Source organism: Stegostoma tigrinum, chromosome 21 (genome assembly GCF_030684315.1).
Source record: "Stegostoma tigrinum isolate sSteTig4 chromosome 21, sSteTig4.hap1, whole genome shotgun sequence".
Classification (NCBI taxonomy): domain Eukaryota; kingdom Metazoa; phylum Chordata; class Chondrichthyes; order Orectolobiformes; family Stegostomatidae; genus Stegostoma; species Stegostoma tigrinum.
In genome coordinates this window covers 4453397-4470035 of record NC_081374.1, presented here as the reverse complement: position 1 = coordinate 4470035, position 16639 = coordinate 4453397, and the positions used below count along the sequence as shown (strand labels likewise).

The window sequence follows — 16639 nt, the reverse complement described above, 5'->3', positions numbered from 1 at the left end:
CATGAGTGTGTGTGTGTGTGTGTGTGTGTGTGTGTGTGTGTGTGTGTGTGTGTGTGTGTGTACACATTTAAATAAGGTCTTAAGAACTAGGAACAGCAGTTAGCCATTCAGCCCCTCGAGTCTGCTCCACCATTTAATACAGTCATGGCTGATCTCATCTCAACCTCAACTCCACTTTCCTTCCCGCTCCCCATAAACCTTCAACCTGCTGCTAATTAAAAATCTGTCTATCTCCTCCTTAAATTTGCTCAATGTTCCAGCATCCACTGCGCTCTGAGGGAGTGAATTCCTCAGATTCATCACCCTTTGAGAGAAGTAATTCCCCTTCATCTCTGTTTTAAATCTGCCACCTCCTATCCTAAACCTGTGACCTCTCGTTCTAGATTGTCCCGCATGAGGAAACACCCTCTCCAGGTTTACTAAATGCGTATCCACAAGAGAGTGATGATGGGATATTGTCTGTAACTAGGGCCCATGCCTGTTCCCACATAAAATACTGTAATAATGTTCCTGACAGATAAATCAGGAAGTAAACTTGCTCTTTCACTGCACTTTCCCCCAGTAAAGGAGGGGCGGACAGAGTGGCAGCAGCTCTGAGGGATTCCTGGCCATAAATCTTTCCATGGGGAAAGCAGATTTATAATAAAATAAGGGGTAACAGTAATTAATCATCCCACCTTCATTCCTCCAACCAGAACATTAATAATGGCTCAGAATAAAACTTGCAGTTCTTTGATAAATTAATGTCACTTCTATGGAAAACAGAAAATGCTGGAAATCATGGTGGGACAGGCAGCATTCATGGACAGAGAGCAAGCTAATGTTTCCAGTCTGGACTCGAAATGGTAGCTTGCTGTCTCTTCATGGATACTGCTTGACCTGCTGTGATTTCCACCATTTTTTGTTTTCAGTACAGATTCTGCATCTGCAGTCGTTTGCTCCTGCAGTATGGCGTCTATTTGTTTACCCAAACATTGATCACTCTCAGTGTGAGGACAAATTAAAATGATTACCCACTCTAACCTAAACAGGTTGAAATGGTTAAAATAAAGTGATAGTGGTCTGCATTGCTGGTGCCTGTGATGAGTAGGTTCAAGTGTGTGCATCTGGACCCAGCGACAATGATACAATGATAGATCTTGAGGTGCTATGTGTGAATTAACAGCCCGGAGATGCTCTGGGTTTCGGTGCAGCTCATGTGTTTGGCAGAAGATCCCTATCAAGTTTGATATTTGCCTGAAAGTGACCTTTCGATACACTCCACCCTGTGGCTCCCTCTGGCGTTGCTGTAACTGCATAGTGGAGATGCCTGTCCCACTTCCTTACAGAGGAACTGGACATACCCAGCATGAAGTCAATGGGCTAAAGGGCATGTTTCTGTGCTTCTGCATTTCTTCACAGAAACAGGAAGGTCAAGTTTTGAAAACCGAAACAGTAGTAAGACATGATGAACCAGTCTGATTATTGTCACTCCTGACACAGTTCTAGCCCTGACAAGATACAGCATGGGCTTTTGAAATGGAGAGTGTTTCACCAGCCCCTTCAGAGATGACTGTCATATGGACCTCTGGCTCACGTACTGGGGGTACACCATGTTCCTCTGGCATTTGACTGTTGTGGTTTGGGGTCAGAAATTGAAGAATGATTTAGTTCCTGCTGGGACGGCATCTGCTAAATGCAGCACAACATAGCGAGCTCCCTGCTCCTATTGGCCTCCAGTTCCACCGCTGGATCCGAGTCCCTTCTCCCTGTCACCTCCACCCCACCCCCACAGATCTGGGGCTGTGATTCCCCTCATTCACAAACGGGGACGCAGAGAGGGGAGGGGTGTTAGTAAGTAGGTGGGAAGCACTGTTTCGGGAGGCCAGGCTAGACTGGAGAGCACCAAACCTGAGCCAGAGAGTGGAAGGAGGACCTCAAAGGAAGAGCAGTGATGGCACACAGTTTTCAGAGTGTTGGGTTTATTGGGGTGTGAGTGTTCACCCATTCTCATTGGTGGCCTGAGCATTAAGGCTGTGGACTCGTAGTAATGTCACAGGGCTCCAAGTTCAAACCCCTTGTTCAAATCTCACCATGGTAGATGGCGAACTTTGTGTTCAATAAAATCTAGAATCAAAAGCAGTTCGATAGCAACCCTGTAAACTGTTATTATAAATACCCATCCAGTTCATAATGCCCTTCAGGGAAGGAAATCTGCCATCCTTACCTGGTGTGCCCTATGTGTGACTCCAGACCCACAGCAGTAGCATTGACTCTACAATGACTAAAGCAAGCCACTCAGATGGAGAGCAATTACTCCAGATCTAAATAAAAACCAAAAGAACTGCGGATGTTGAAAATTTCAGGAACAAAAACTAATTTGCTGGGAAAGCTCAGCAGGTCTGGCAGCGTCTTGTGGAGGAGAAAACAGAGTTAATGTTTCAGGTCCAGATACCCTTCCTCAGAACAGTTCTGAGGAAGGGTCACCGGACCCAAAACGCTCACTCTGCTTTCTCCTCCACAAGACGCTGCCAGACCTGCTGAGCTTTCCCAGCAAATTAGTTTTTGTTACTCTGGGTCTAACCCTGTGCTGTCCCTGTCCTGGGAGTGTTTCATCGGGACAGCGTAGAGGGAGCTTTACACTGTATCTAACCTCACGCTGTCCCTGTCCTGGGAGTGTTTCATAGGTGCAGTGTAGAGGGAGCTTTACTCTGTATCTAACCCCACGCTGTCCCTGTCCTGGGAGTGTTTCATAGGGACAGCGTAGAGTGAGCTTTACTCGGTATCTAACCTCACGCTGTTCCTGTCCTGGGAGTGTTTCATAGGGGCAGCGTAGAGGGAGCTTTACTCTGTATCTAACCCCACGCTGTCCCTGTCCTGGGAGTGTTTCATAGGGACAGCGTAGAGGAGCTTTACTCTGTATCTAACCTCATGCTGTCCCTGTCCTGGGAGTGTTTCATCGGGACAGTGTAGAGGGAGCTTTACTCTGTATCTAACCCCACACTCTCCCTGTCCTGGGAGTGTTTCATAGGGACAGCGTAGAGGGAGCTTTACTCTGTATCTAACCTCACGCTGTCCCTGTCCTGGGAGTGTTTCATAGGGACAGCGTAGAGGGAGCTTTACTCTGTATCTAACCTCACGCTGTCCCTGTCCTGGGAGTGTTTCATAGGGGCAGCATAGTGGGAGCTTTTCTCTGTATCTAACCCCACGCTGTCCCTGTCCTGGGAGTGTTTCATAGGGACAGCGTAGAGGGAACTTTACTCTGTGTCTAACCTCACGCTGTCCCTGTCCTGGGAGTGTTTCATAGGGACAGCGTAGAGGGAGTTTTACTCTGTATCTAACCTCACGCTGTCCCTGTCCTGGGAGTGTTTCATAGGGGCAGCGTAGAGGGAGCTTTACTCTGTATCTGACCCCACGCTGTCCCTGTCCTGGGAGATTTTCATAAGGACAGTGTAGAGGGAGCTTTACTCTGTATCTAACCTCATGCTGTCCCTGTCCTGGGAGTGTTTCATAGAGGTAGTGTAGAGGGAGCTTTACTCTGCAGCTAACCCCACACTGTCCCTGTCCTGGGAGTGTTTCATAGGGGCAGTGTAGAGGGAGCTTTACTCTGTATCTAACCCCACACTGTCCCTGTCCTGGGAGCGTTTCATAGGGGCAGTGTAGAGGAAGCTTTACTCTGTATCTAACCCCACGCTGTCCCTGTCTGGGTGTGTTTCATAGGGGCAGTGTAGAGGAAGCTTTACTCTGTATCTAACCCCACGCTGTCCCTGTCCTGGGAGTGTTTTATAGGGACAGCGTAGAGGGAGCTTTACTCTGTATCTAACCCCACGCTGTCCCTGTCCTGGGAGTGTTTCATAGGGACAGCGTAGAGGGAGCTTTACTCTGTATCTAACCGCACACTGTCCCTGTCCTGGGAGTGTTTCATAGGGACAGCGTAGAGGGAACTTTACTCTGTGTCTAACCTCACGCTGTCCCTGTCCTGGGGGTGTTTCATAGGGGCAGTGTAGAGGGAGCTTTACTCTGTATCTAACCCCACGCTGTCCCTGTCCTGGGAGTGTTTCATAGGGGCAGTGTAGAGGGAGCTTTACTCTGTATCTAACCCCACGCTGTCCCTGTCCTGGGAGTGTTTCATAGGGGCAGTGTAGAGGGAGCTTTACTCTGTATCTAACCCCACGCTGTCCCTGTCCCAGATGTTGAACCTTAGTATTTTCACAGGTGCCTCTGGCTGAGATGCTGCAGACTGTTGTCACTGACCTTATTAATTGCAGAAACAAAGAACGCCCCCCTCCAGGGGAATTAAAGCTTAGATAATCAACCTGGGATAATACCATAAAAATAGAACTTGTCAGTGATTTATGTTGTGTAAAAAGGCACTACAATTTGCATATGAAGCTAAACAGTCTCTGTGCTCTACAACTCTGCATATTTAGTTGCAAGTAGATCATACTCTTAAAGGAAGGTTTTTTCCACTCTGTCTCACGGGCACTGAATCTAGTGAAGGGGCAATGTGTGGGGAAGAGACTGGGGGTCAGTTTGCCCCTCCTACACCAGTATTGATGAGCGTGTTTAGGCAACAGTGTTTTGAATACTCCATTGGAGTAAAGATAACTCCCTAACAATACTGAAGCAAATGTTCCACCCCCTAATGCTGGGGACTGCCATCATCTCTCAACAAATCTGAAGGTGAATGAGAGAGATTAAAACAGCCTTTTTTGTTTTAATTCCATCTTGGCCTCCAGTCCTTGCATTTTAATCTTATTAATGTAACATTTTCACGCCTGTTAGCCTGGAAACAATATCTCAAAAACTAATGGATAGATTTCAGCAAGGCTTGGCAAACAGATGGGGTATGACCTGAGAGAGAGCCGATTAGTTTTTGGCAAAGATGCTGTTCAGGATCCTGGATTATATTCAAGGAACTGGTAGGTTTAAGAGACAGGGCAAATTGGCTTTTTTTGGATTGCCATGGACTGTTCCAACTGCTGCGTTGGAATTTGCCAGAGTTGTCAAAATGTGAGTGGAGTTTTCAGAGCAGGTTGTTGGATATGGATTGGCCACCTGAGTGAGATGGATGTCCACAATAAGAATGTTTTTGTTTCAGTTTTATATTCAGATCAGCAGCTAGGCAGGCAGTCTAACAACACTGAATGAACACATTGTGCAGGAGGTATACATTTGATTATATGCCCTCTTCATTTGTGTAGTCACTAATTCTTCTGTTCTCAAAATTCAATCACATTATGCTTTAATTGATGTTTTTACCCCTTTACCTTGAGATGAAGGGCATATATCATTAAAATGAGGGTGGTATGGTGATTCAGTGGTTAGCGCTGCAGCCTCACTGCGCCAGGGAGGGTTCAATTCCAGCTTTGGATGACTGTCTGTGTGGAGTTTGCACATTCTCTCCCCATGTCTGCGTGGGTTTCCTCCGGGTGCTCTGGTTTCCTCCCACAGTCCAAAGATGTGCAGGCTAGGTGGATCGGCCATGCTAAATTGCCCGTAGTGTTCAGGAGTCTGTGGGTTATAGGGAGATGGGTCTGGGTGGGATGCTCCAAGGGGCAGTGTGGACTTGTGGGCCGAAGGGCCTGTTTCCACACTGTAGGGAATCTAATCTAAAATGTCAGGAATAGTTACAGAAAATATCCAAAAAGGCCAATGGAGTGCTGGCCTTTATATCCAGAGCACTAGGATTCGAGGAGACTAACATAATGTTTCTTTGTGTACAATGCCCAGATTAGATCACACCTAGAGCATTGTGAGCAGTTCTGGGAACCAGGAAGAGGATATAACGAAGAACTGCGGTTTCTGGAGCTCTGAAACTAAAACAGAAACTCATGAAGAAACTCAGCGGGTCTGCCAACATCTGTGGAGATAGAGAAAAAAAAACAGAGTTAATGTTTTGAGACCAGTGTTTTGAAGAAGGGTTAATGGACTCAAAGCATTAGCGCTGCTTCTTCTCCACAGATGCTGCCAGACCTGCTGAGTTTCTCCAACAATTTCTGCCTTTGTCTTAGGAAGGAGAAATTGGAGGCAGCGCAATTTGGCAGAACTGGGCACTAATGGTTAAGGGTGTGAATAAAAATGCACAAACTAAGATTGGCTTATTATTCAAGACTGAGATAAAAAGATTTTTAATCAGTAAGGGAATCATGGGTATAAAGCAGGCAGTTGGAATTGATAATTTTCGGGTCAGCCATGATCTCATTGATTAGTGGGGCACTCATGGGCTGAATGGCCTGGTTCTGCTCCTATGTTTTATGGCCTTTATTGGAAATTGAGAACGTCAAGGGGTGACTTTCTTGATGATTTCAAGAGATCTTTTAAAATTCATTCACAGGATGATGGTGTTGCTGGCCAGGCAGCATTTATTGCACACCCCTATTTGTCCAGAGGGCAGTTAAGAGCCAACCACATTGCTGTGGGTCTGGAGTCACATGTAGGTCAGACCAGGTGAGGATGGCAGTTTCCTTCCCTAAAGGACATTAGTGAACCTGATGGGTTTTTCAGACAACTGTCAATGGATTTTCTGTCATCATTAGGTTTTTAATTCCAGATATTTATTGTATTCAAATTCCACCATCTGCCAAGGTGGGATTTGAACACAGGTCCCCAGAATATTACCTGGGACACTGGATTAACAGTCCAGCAATAATACCACTAGGCCATCACCTTCCCCACCTCCTCCAGTGGACAGGTTAGAGTGAATAGCTAAGTTAGCAGTGCTCCAAAACCTTTTGATTGTAAATAATTTGTTGGACTGTAACCTGGGGTTGTGTGACTTTCTGATTTTGTCCATTAATTAATTCTGCGATTGATTTCCTTCTGTTGAACAAATGTATTGAGGGGCACTGGGCACGGGCAGGAATATGGAATTAGGTCGCAGTCCAGCTCTGATTGCAGTACCAGGCTCAATGGTCTGAATGGGTTCGTCCTGTTCCAATGCCCTCGGTATCAGTTGTGGTCTTGAAGTTGGAGAGCTGGCCAAGCTCATTTCCAGCTAGACAGAGGTAGCAGATGTATAATAGAGTTATAATCAAATGGTCATGACGTCATTCCGATATCAGATTTGGAAATATATCGTTGTTCCTTTACTGTTGCTGGGTCAAATCCCAGAATTCCCTCCCTAAGGGCATTGTGGGTCAACCTACAAGCACACGGACTGCAGCGGCTCAAGAGGGCAGCTCACCCCCACCTTCTCCAGGGGGCAACTAGGGGCGGGGCAATAAATGCTGGCCCAGCCAATGACATCCACATCCCACAAATGAATGAATAAAGAATAAAGAGGATTGAGAGAAGACACCAGCATGGTTTGAGTTTGTGAAGCGGGAGGACCTGTATTTAGCAACCTCTGAAGTAATGATGTAAATGGAAGAGTGTTACAATATAACAGAATTGGAAGAGCCACACTTCAGAATAAGAAGCGAACAGCCTCAGGTATATGAGACACCCACAGCCCAAGGGTACGAGTTATGCTGGCAGTAATTTTAGTTTGCAGGAAAGCCGAGTGTGAGCTACAAATGGCATGGCGAGGACAATGCGGAAAGCTGAAATGGCGGCTCAGTGGTTAACACTGCAGCCTCACAGCACCAGGGACCTGGGTTTGATTCCACTCTTGGGCAACTGTGTGGAGTTTGCACATTCTCCCTGTGTCTGCGTGGGTTTCCTCCAGTTTCCTTCCACGGTCCAAAGATGTGCAGGCTAGGTGGATTGGCCATGCTAAATTGCCTGTAGTGCTCAGGGATGTGTGGGTTAGGTGTGTTACAAGGATGCATCTAGATGGGATGCTCTGAGGGTCAGTGTGGACTTGTTGGGTCAAAGGGCCTGTTTCCACACTGTAGGGATCCTGATTGTATAACAGGCTAATAGTGGGTATCTTCACCCTGAACATAGTACATAGAACATAGAACGTAGAAAAGTACAGCACAGTACAGGCCCTTTGGCCCACGATGTTGTGCCGTGGAATAATCCTTATCCAAAAATAAAATAACCTACATTCCCCTCAATTCACTGCTGTCCATGTGCATGTCCAGCAGTTGCTTAAATGTCACTAATGACTCTGCTTCCACGATTACCACTGGCAAACTATTCCATGCGCTCATAACTCTCTGGGTGAAGAACCTCCCTCTGACATCTCCTCTATACCTTCCTCCTAACTTCTTAAAACTATGACCCCACATGGCAGTCAGTCCTGCCCTGGGGAAAAGTCTCTGGCTATCGACTCTATCAATGCCTCTCATTACCTTGTACACCTCGATCAGGTCACCTCTCTTCCTCCTTTTCTCCAGAGAGAAAAGTCTGAGCTCAGTCAACCTCTCCTCGTAAGACAAGCCCTCCAGTCCAGGCAGCATCCTGGTAAACCTCCTTTGCACCCTCTCCAAAGCGTCCACATCTTTCCTATAATAGGGCGACCAGAACTAGACACAATATTCCAAGTGTGGTCTCACCAGGGTTTTGTAGATCTGCAGCATAACCTCGTGGCTCTTAAACTCGATCCCCCTGTTAATGAAAGCCAAAACACCATATGCTTTCTTAACAACCTTATCCACTTGGGTGGCACCTTTGAGGGAGCTATGCACTTGAATACCAAGATCTCGCCGTTCCTCCACACTGCTGAGAATCCTGCCTTTAATCCTATATTCAGCATTTAAGTTCGACCTACCAAAATGCATCACTTCGCATTTATCCAGATTGAACTCCATCTGCCATTTCTCAGCCCAGCTCTGCATTCTGTCAATGTCTCGCTGAAGCCTGCAATAGCCCTTGTTACTATCAAAGGGACCTCCAATCTTTGTGTCATCAGCAAACATACTAACCCACCCCTCAACCTCGTCATCCAAGTCATTTATAAAAACTACAAAGAGCAGAGGCCCAAGAACAGAGCCCTGCGGGACACCACTCAGCACTGACCTCCAGGCAGAATGCTTACCATCTACAACCACACTCTGCCTCCTGTCAGCCAACCAATTCTGAATCCAGACAGCCAAATCACCCTGTATCCCATACCTCCTGCCTTTATGAATGAGCCTGCCGTGGGGAACCTTATCAAATGCCTTGCTGAAGACAATGTACACACATCCACTGCTCGACCCTCATCAACCTATCTCACGACCTCCTCAAAGAACTCAATAAGATTTGTAAGGCATGACCTGCCCCTCACAAAGCCATGCTGACTCCCTTTAATCACGCTATGCTTTTCCAAATAGTCATCAATCCTATCCCTCAGAATTCTTTCCAAAACCTTGCTGACCACAGACGTAAGACTGACTGGTCTGTAATTTCCAGTGATTTCCCTATTCCCTTTCTTGAAAAGAGGAACAACATTTGCCTCCCTCCAATCTTCCGGTACGACTCCCGTGGAGAGTGAGGAAGCAAAGATCTTCGCCAGTGGCTTAGCAACCTCCTTTCTCGCTTCCCGGAGCAACCTAGGATAAATCTGGTCTGGCCCTGGGGACTTATCAATCTTAATGTTTGCCATAATTTCCAGCACATCAGCTTCCTCAATCTTGATCTGTTCAAGCCTGTTTTCCTGCTCCTCAAAGTTCTCATTCACAACAAGGTCCCTTTCCTTAGTGAAAACCGAAGCAAAAAACTCATTTTGGGCTTCCCCTATCTGCTCAGACTCCATGCACAAGTTCCCTACGCTATCCCTGATTGGCCCTACCTTCTCCCTGATCATTCTGTTATTCCTCACGTATGAGTAAAATGCCTTCGGGTTCTCCCTAATCCTTCCTGCCAAGCCTTTTTTGTGCCCCCTCCTGGCCCTCCTCAGTCCACTTTTGAGCTCCTTCTGAGCAAGCCTGTAATCCTCTAAAGCTGCGCTAGACCCTTGCTTCCTCCACCTAACGTACGCTGCCTTTTTCTTTTTGACAAGAAGCACCTCTGTACCCGTCATCCAAGGCTCCTTAATCTTACCCCTTCTTACCTGTCTCAGAGGAACAGATTTATGCATCACTCGCAACAACTGCTCCTTAAACAGCCTCCACATGTCTGTTGTGCCCTTTCTGTGGAACAATTGCTCCCAATCTGTACTTCCCAACTCCTGCCTGATAGCGTCATAGTTTCCTTTTCCCCAGTTAAATATCTTCCCCTGGTAACTGCTTCTTTCCCTTTCCATGGCTATGGTAAATGTGAGGCTGTTGTGGTCACTGTCGTCAAAGTGTTCTCTCACCACGAGGTCTGATACCTGCCCTGGCTCATTGCTGAGCACCAAATCCAAACTGCCCCCCCCTCGTCGGCCTGTCCACATACTGAGTAAGGAAACCCTCCTGAACACACCTGACAAAAACAGCTCCATCCAAACCATCTACACTAAGGAGGTTCCAATCAATATTGGGAAAGTTGAAGTCACCCATAACAACAACCCTGCTACGTTTGCACTTTTCAACAATCTGCCGGCCTATGAGTTCTTCGATCTTTCTACTGCTATTTGGGGGTTTGTAGAAAACCCCCAATGAGGTCATTGCTCCCTTGCTGTTCCTAACTTCCACCCACACTGACTCAGTCAACAAACCTTCTTCGGCAACCTCAGCCCATACCACCTCAGTAGACGAGTCCTCATCAAAAATTCTTTCAGCCACCGTTCTACTGTCCTTGACCAACAAAGCCACACGTCCTCTTCTTTTACCACCTTTCCTGACCTTAATGAAAGATCTAAACCCTGGAACCTGCAACATCCATTCCTGACCCTGCTCTATCCATGTCTCTGAAATGGCCACAACATCGAAGTCCCAGGTACCTATCCATGCTATAAACTCACCTACATTATTCCGGATACTCCTGGCATTAAAGTAGACACACTTCAATCCAGCTTGCTGTCTGCCAACACACTCCTGTGACAGTGAGGTCCTGACCATGTCCTCCCTACGCTCATCCTCCTGTGTACTAGGACTACACCTCAGTTTCCCATCCCCCTTCTGAGCTAGTTTAAATCCACCCGAATGGCACTAGCAAATTTCCCACCCAGGATATTCGTGCCCCTCTGGTTCAAGTGGAGACCATCCTGTTTGTAGAGGTCCCACCTTCCCCAGAATGACCCCCAATTGTCCATGTACCTGAAGCCCTCCCTCCTGCACCATCCCTGCAGCCACGTGTTCAGCTGAAATCTCTCCCTGTTCTTTGCCTCGCTATCACGTGGCACGGGTAACAAACCAGAGATGACCACTCTGTTTGTTCTAGCCCTCAGCTTCCACCCTAGCTCCCTCAAATCCTGCCTGACATCCCTATCCCTCTTCCTACCTATGTCGTTGGTGCCTACGTGGACCACGACTTGGGGCTGGTCACCCTCTCCCCTCAGGACCCTAAACACACGATCCGAGATATCACGGACCCTGGCACCTGGGAGGCAACACACCAATTGTGAGTCTCTTTCGTTCCTGGCAAATCTTCTATCAGTCCCTCTAACTATTGAGTCCCCAATGACTAACACTCTCTTCCTATCCCTGCTTCCCTTCTGTGCAAGAGGGACAGACTCTGTGCCAGAGACCTGCATGCCCCTGGTCAGTTGTGCCGCCCAACAGTATCCAAAACCCTGCAAGAGTTAACGATTGAGACAGAGGCAGAGGATGATTTTGAGTCAAATCAGGTGCAGAAAGTGATATGGAGTGACAGAAAGAAAGATTGGATGAAGGGAAAGAGAGAGAAAATGAGGCAGAAAGGGTCAATGAATTCACAGGCTTCTGTTTCTAGAGAAAAGATTCCAAGCTTGTTCAATCATTCCTGATTGTTAGAACCTCTCCATTTGAGTATCTCATGAACACCACTCGTGCTTAACAGGGATCAGTCTCAGATGTTTATTAATGCTGGTCGATTGCCAAAAGATAATATATATTTCTAACGAGAGGCTATTTGACCTGAATCGTTAACTCTGTTGCCTGATCTACTGTGTTTTCTCAACAGTTTTTGTTTCAGTTTATATGTAGCTGAAATAAGTATTAAACCCACCTGAGCTATAAAAAAAAACCAATAAATAATCTGAGGCAGTGAAAAATGCTATTCTCTATCATGATTAGTTTAACCTCACTTAGCATGTTGGGTTCTGACTGCCGGGAATATTACTCAGAGGACGGAGAGGATTGCTGACACTCAACCTGTAATAGTAAAGGCTGAACTGAAATCTGGAGAGGAGCTTGAACCAAAACCTTCTGAATTATACAATGAACCAATGATAGGGGATATTTAGCCAAATTCTTTGCACACAGAGGGAACATAAGGCTAAGAGTAGGCCATTCAACCCCTCAAACCTGTTTTACCATTCATTAAGGTCATGGCTGATTTTCGACCTGAGCTCTATCTTTACACATTGTCCTAATATTCCTAACTGACAAAAATATACCTGCCATACATGTATTTTGAATGTGCCTCATAGAATGTGCATCATAGACAGTGTGGAAGCAGGCCATTTGGCCCATCAAGCCCACAGTGACAGATAGCAGGAACTGCAGATTATGGAACCGGAGATAACTCAGTGTGGTGTTGGAGGAACACAACAGGCCAGGCAGCAGGAAGGTTGATGTTTTGGGTCAGGGCACTTCATCAGAACTAGTTTTTTTTTGATGTCCAAAGTGAAGATGAGGTTTTGGGGGCCAGGGAATTGGAAGTCTTGGACGAGGTGGAGTGTCTGGAACAAAGGGGGGGTGTTCCTGGATCAGGGGGGAAATGACAGAGTCAAGGTAAGTGGAGATGAGTTCGGTGGAGCAGGAGCAGGCAGAGACAATGGGTCAACCAGGGCAGTCAGGTTTGTGGATTTTGGAAAGGAGAATGAAGTGGGTGATGTGGGGTTGGGGCATGATGAGTTTGGAGGCTGTGGGCGGGAGGTCATCTGAGGTGATGAGGTTATGGATGGTCTGAGAGATGAGGCTTTGGTGGGCACGATGGGGTCATGATCAAGGAGGCAGTAAAAGGAAGTGTTGGAGAGCTGGCACCTGGCCTCGGTGATGTAGGGGTTAGTGCGCCATACCACAACTGCGCCTCCATTGTCCGCGGGTTTTACGGTGAGTTTGGGATTGGAGCAGAGGGAGCGGAGGGCTGCACGTTCTGTGGGGAGAGGTTGGAGCTGGTGAGAGGGGTGGACTTGTTGAGGTGATCAATGTCACGATGGCAGTCGGAGATGAAGATGTCAAGAGAGGGTAGGAGGCCTGGGGGGTGATGTCCAGGAGGAGGGGGTGCGTTGGAGTGGAAGAAGGGGTCAGTAGGGAGAGGGTTAGGCTCATGGTTAAAGAAGTAAGTGCGGAGGTGGAGGCGGTGGAAAAACTGTTCAATGTCCAGGCATGAGCGGCATTCATTGATGTTTGGGTGGAGGGGGATGAAAGTGAATCCTTTACTGAGGGGCTGACTGTTCGTCCTCAGTGAGGAAGAGGTCTAAGGAGGATGGTGAAGCCCTGGCAGGGAGTGGGGCTGCCAGGTTGGGCATAGATTTGGAGCTGGGAGTGGGGATGGAAATTGTCTTGGGAGTGGGTAAGTGTGCGGGGACGGTAACATCAGTGGAAGAGGAAGTGATGTTGTAGACGTTGGCAATGGCGGTGGCAGAAGTGACCTAGTCAATAGTGTCAGCGGGAGTGGCTGAGGCAACCAATGGTTAGTGGCACCGGGCAAGGTGAGAATGGGGTCATGGATGGGGTTTGGGTCTAGTGCGGTGGAGGACATCTGTGTTTGGAGGTCAGCATTAGCAAGTTTAGTAAACTTACAGTCCTTGATGCCCGATAGGGCAGAGAAAAAGTGTTGGCTGTGGGCGTGGATCCTGTGTAGAATGAAACAGAGTAGAGGATCCTTGAAGGTTTGGGAAAGGGAGACTCTGAGCTGGGGTAAGGCTGGCTGTAGTGCGAGGAGATGCTGGTGCATGGCTGTGAGTTTGGCGCTGAGGATCTGCAGGGAAAAGCATTTCTGGTGGCTCTGATGTACTGTTGGTAATGGTTGTCGCGGTTTGGTGTGAAAGTCATTTGGAGTCCATGGAGTATGAGCTGGCTGCGCAGGCAGGTGCTGAGAAAGGATACATGGCTGCAGTAATGAGTTTGTCTCAGTATGTGGTCAAAGAGCTTCAGGCCAGAGGAGATTGCCAGTGGGTGATCCACTGAGATCTCCTTAGAGGGAGGAGAATGACTTCTTCAAGGTAGGCATCTTTAGAAGAGGCTTTGCAGTAGGGGTTATAACTCATGCAGAGATAGCAAGAACTGCAGATGCTGGAGTCAGAGACAATGCAGTGTAGAGCTGGAGGAATGCAGCAGGTCAGGCAGCATCAGAGGAGCAGGAAAGTTGATGTTTTTGCTTGAGACGCTTCATCAGAATTTGAAGTCCGCACTGACCGTCTGAAGAACATTCCACCCAGACACGCCCCATCCCTGCATTTCCCATGACCCACCCACCAAACCTGCACATCCCTGGACATTACAGGGCAATTTCCCATGGCCAATCCACCTAACCTGCACATCTTTTGACTGTGGGAGGAAACTCATACAAACACACAGTGAGAATGTACAAACTCCACACAGAGCTGCCCAAAGCTGGAATTGAACCTGGGTCTCTGGCGCTCCAAAGCAGCAGTGCTTACCAATGAGCCACTGTGACACCCCTGTATCCAAAAATGTAGATGGTTATGGTCTAGGACAAGTGGATAATAACTGTGATATCACTGAGCCTCCACAGTGCTCTGTGATACAGAATTCCAAAGATTCTCAACCCTCTCAGTGAAGAAATTCCTCAGCTCAGTTCGAAATGATTGATCCCTTCTGTGATTCTGTGTTCAGCAAGGAGAAATATTTTCTCAGCATTTATCTTGTCAAGTCTGTTGAGAATTTTATATATTGCAATTAAATCTCCTCTCATTCTCCTAAACTCCAGGGGATGTAGAATGTCGAATGATCTTTCCTCTTAGAAAATCCTCTCATTATATAATGTACAAGTGAAAGAACTATTGGTAGAGGGATGTCTCATCACAAACAGTGACTGGGGACAGAACTGGAGGTTGTTCAAAAGCGAATTTAAAGAAGTGAAAAGCAGGAATATTAAAGACGACAAAGGAAGGGCAGGGATTGGGAATAGTTGTGTTTTTAGAATTAAGATCCAGCACACACTCATTAGATTGAATGACTATGTATTGTGGAGTCTCCCTGATGCATTAACTAAATAATATTTTGTGGATGGTTAGCTTGATGTGATGATCCCTTTTCTGCTATTTTATTGAGTTCTGTTCTGGTCAACTCATTATAGGAAGGATGTGGAAGCTTTAGAGAAGGTGCAGAGGAGATTTACCAGGATGCTGCCTGGACTGGAGGGCAGGTCTTATGAGGAAAGGTTGGGGGAGCTAGGGCTTTTCTCATTGGAGCGAAGAAGGATGAGAGGTGACTTGATTGAGGTGTACACTATAATGAGAGGCATAGATAGAGTGGTTAGCAAGAGACTTTTTCCCAGGGTGGAAATGGTTATTACGAGGGGGCATAATTTTAAGGTGATTGGAGGAAGGTATAAGGGAGATGTCAGAGATAGGTTCTTCACATAGAGAGTGGTGGGTGTGTGGAATATGCTGCCAGCAGTGGTAGTGGAGTCAGATACTTTAGAGACCTTTAAGCGACTCTTGGATAGCCACATGGAGGATAGTAAAATGTAGGGTATGCAGGGTAGAATAATAGTTCGGCACAACATCGTGGGCCGAAGGGCCTGTACTATGCTGTACAGTTCCATGTTCTATGTACAAGACTGAAATAATCAGTATGAAAAGGGTTAAAACATTGACTGCAGGAAGGTCATGTTAACATGCAAATTTGTTCACTAATTTTACCAATAATTTCCAACAACAATTTCCTGGATCCACTCATTCTCCCCCAGGTATCCACAAGCTTTTCAGCTTCCTCAATCCTCCCATTCTTACACAATCTATGGAGTGCACACATGAGCTCTATCCCATTGGAACACTGCGTCCAACTGTATCCTGGGGACCACTTAGCTCAGTTGGCTTGCAATGCAGAGTAGTACCAACAGGGTGGGTACATTTCCCATACCAGGTGAAATCACCATGAAGGCTGTACATTCTCAACCTCTTGCTCACCCGAGCTGTGGTTAAACTGCCATCAATTGGCTCTCTCTAATGAGAGAGTGTGAATTTGTATTTTTTGTTCCTTCTCGAACTAGTGGTTTTGATTTTGTCTGTAAAGCATGATGGAGCATCCCTGGCCAGTTGTGTTCAGATGAGGTTTCAAAGCACGGAAGCAATTTTCTTGATATCACCTACTACTGCGCTTCTGTGTTCATGTTTGTTAGGTATCAATGAGAGAGGGGAATATTGTCAGGGCTTGTTGCCTTGTACAGGAAGTGTACAGGAGAAAAGGCAACGGGAGATGGATTCTTCATTACTGAGGTGATGAAAGATTATTGGCGATATCCAGAAATGAGGAGTTAAGGTTAAAATCAGATCAGCCGTGAGCTTATTGAATGTTAGAACAGGCTGGAATGGCCAAGTGACCTATTCTCGTTCCTTGTTCATGCTTTTATAGAACACTGATTGATTGGCAAGTTAACTCTGTAGCACCAAGTATTGAGATCATTTGTAATTTGGCATTCTTGCATTTGTGCTGATGAGTTCAAGACAAAAGCACATCTCTCTTTTCAACAAGATTCAGTTCTGTACGGTCACGTGAGTATGAGTGGCCTTTTTGTTCCCAGTCCTTACATT

The 16639-nt window shown here is 46.7% G+C and overlaps 1 protein-coding gene across 3 annotated transcripts in view; it reads left to right on the top strand.

The window, feature by feature from the left end:
• tafa3b (TAFA chemokine like family member 3b) overlaps positions 1–16639 on the top strand; it is a 68439-nt gene that overhangs the window by 1489 nt on the left and 50311 nt on the right. The gene's annotated exons all lie outside the window — the stretch shown is intronic.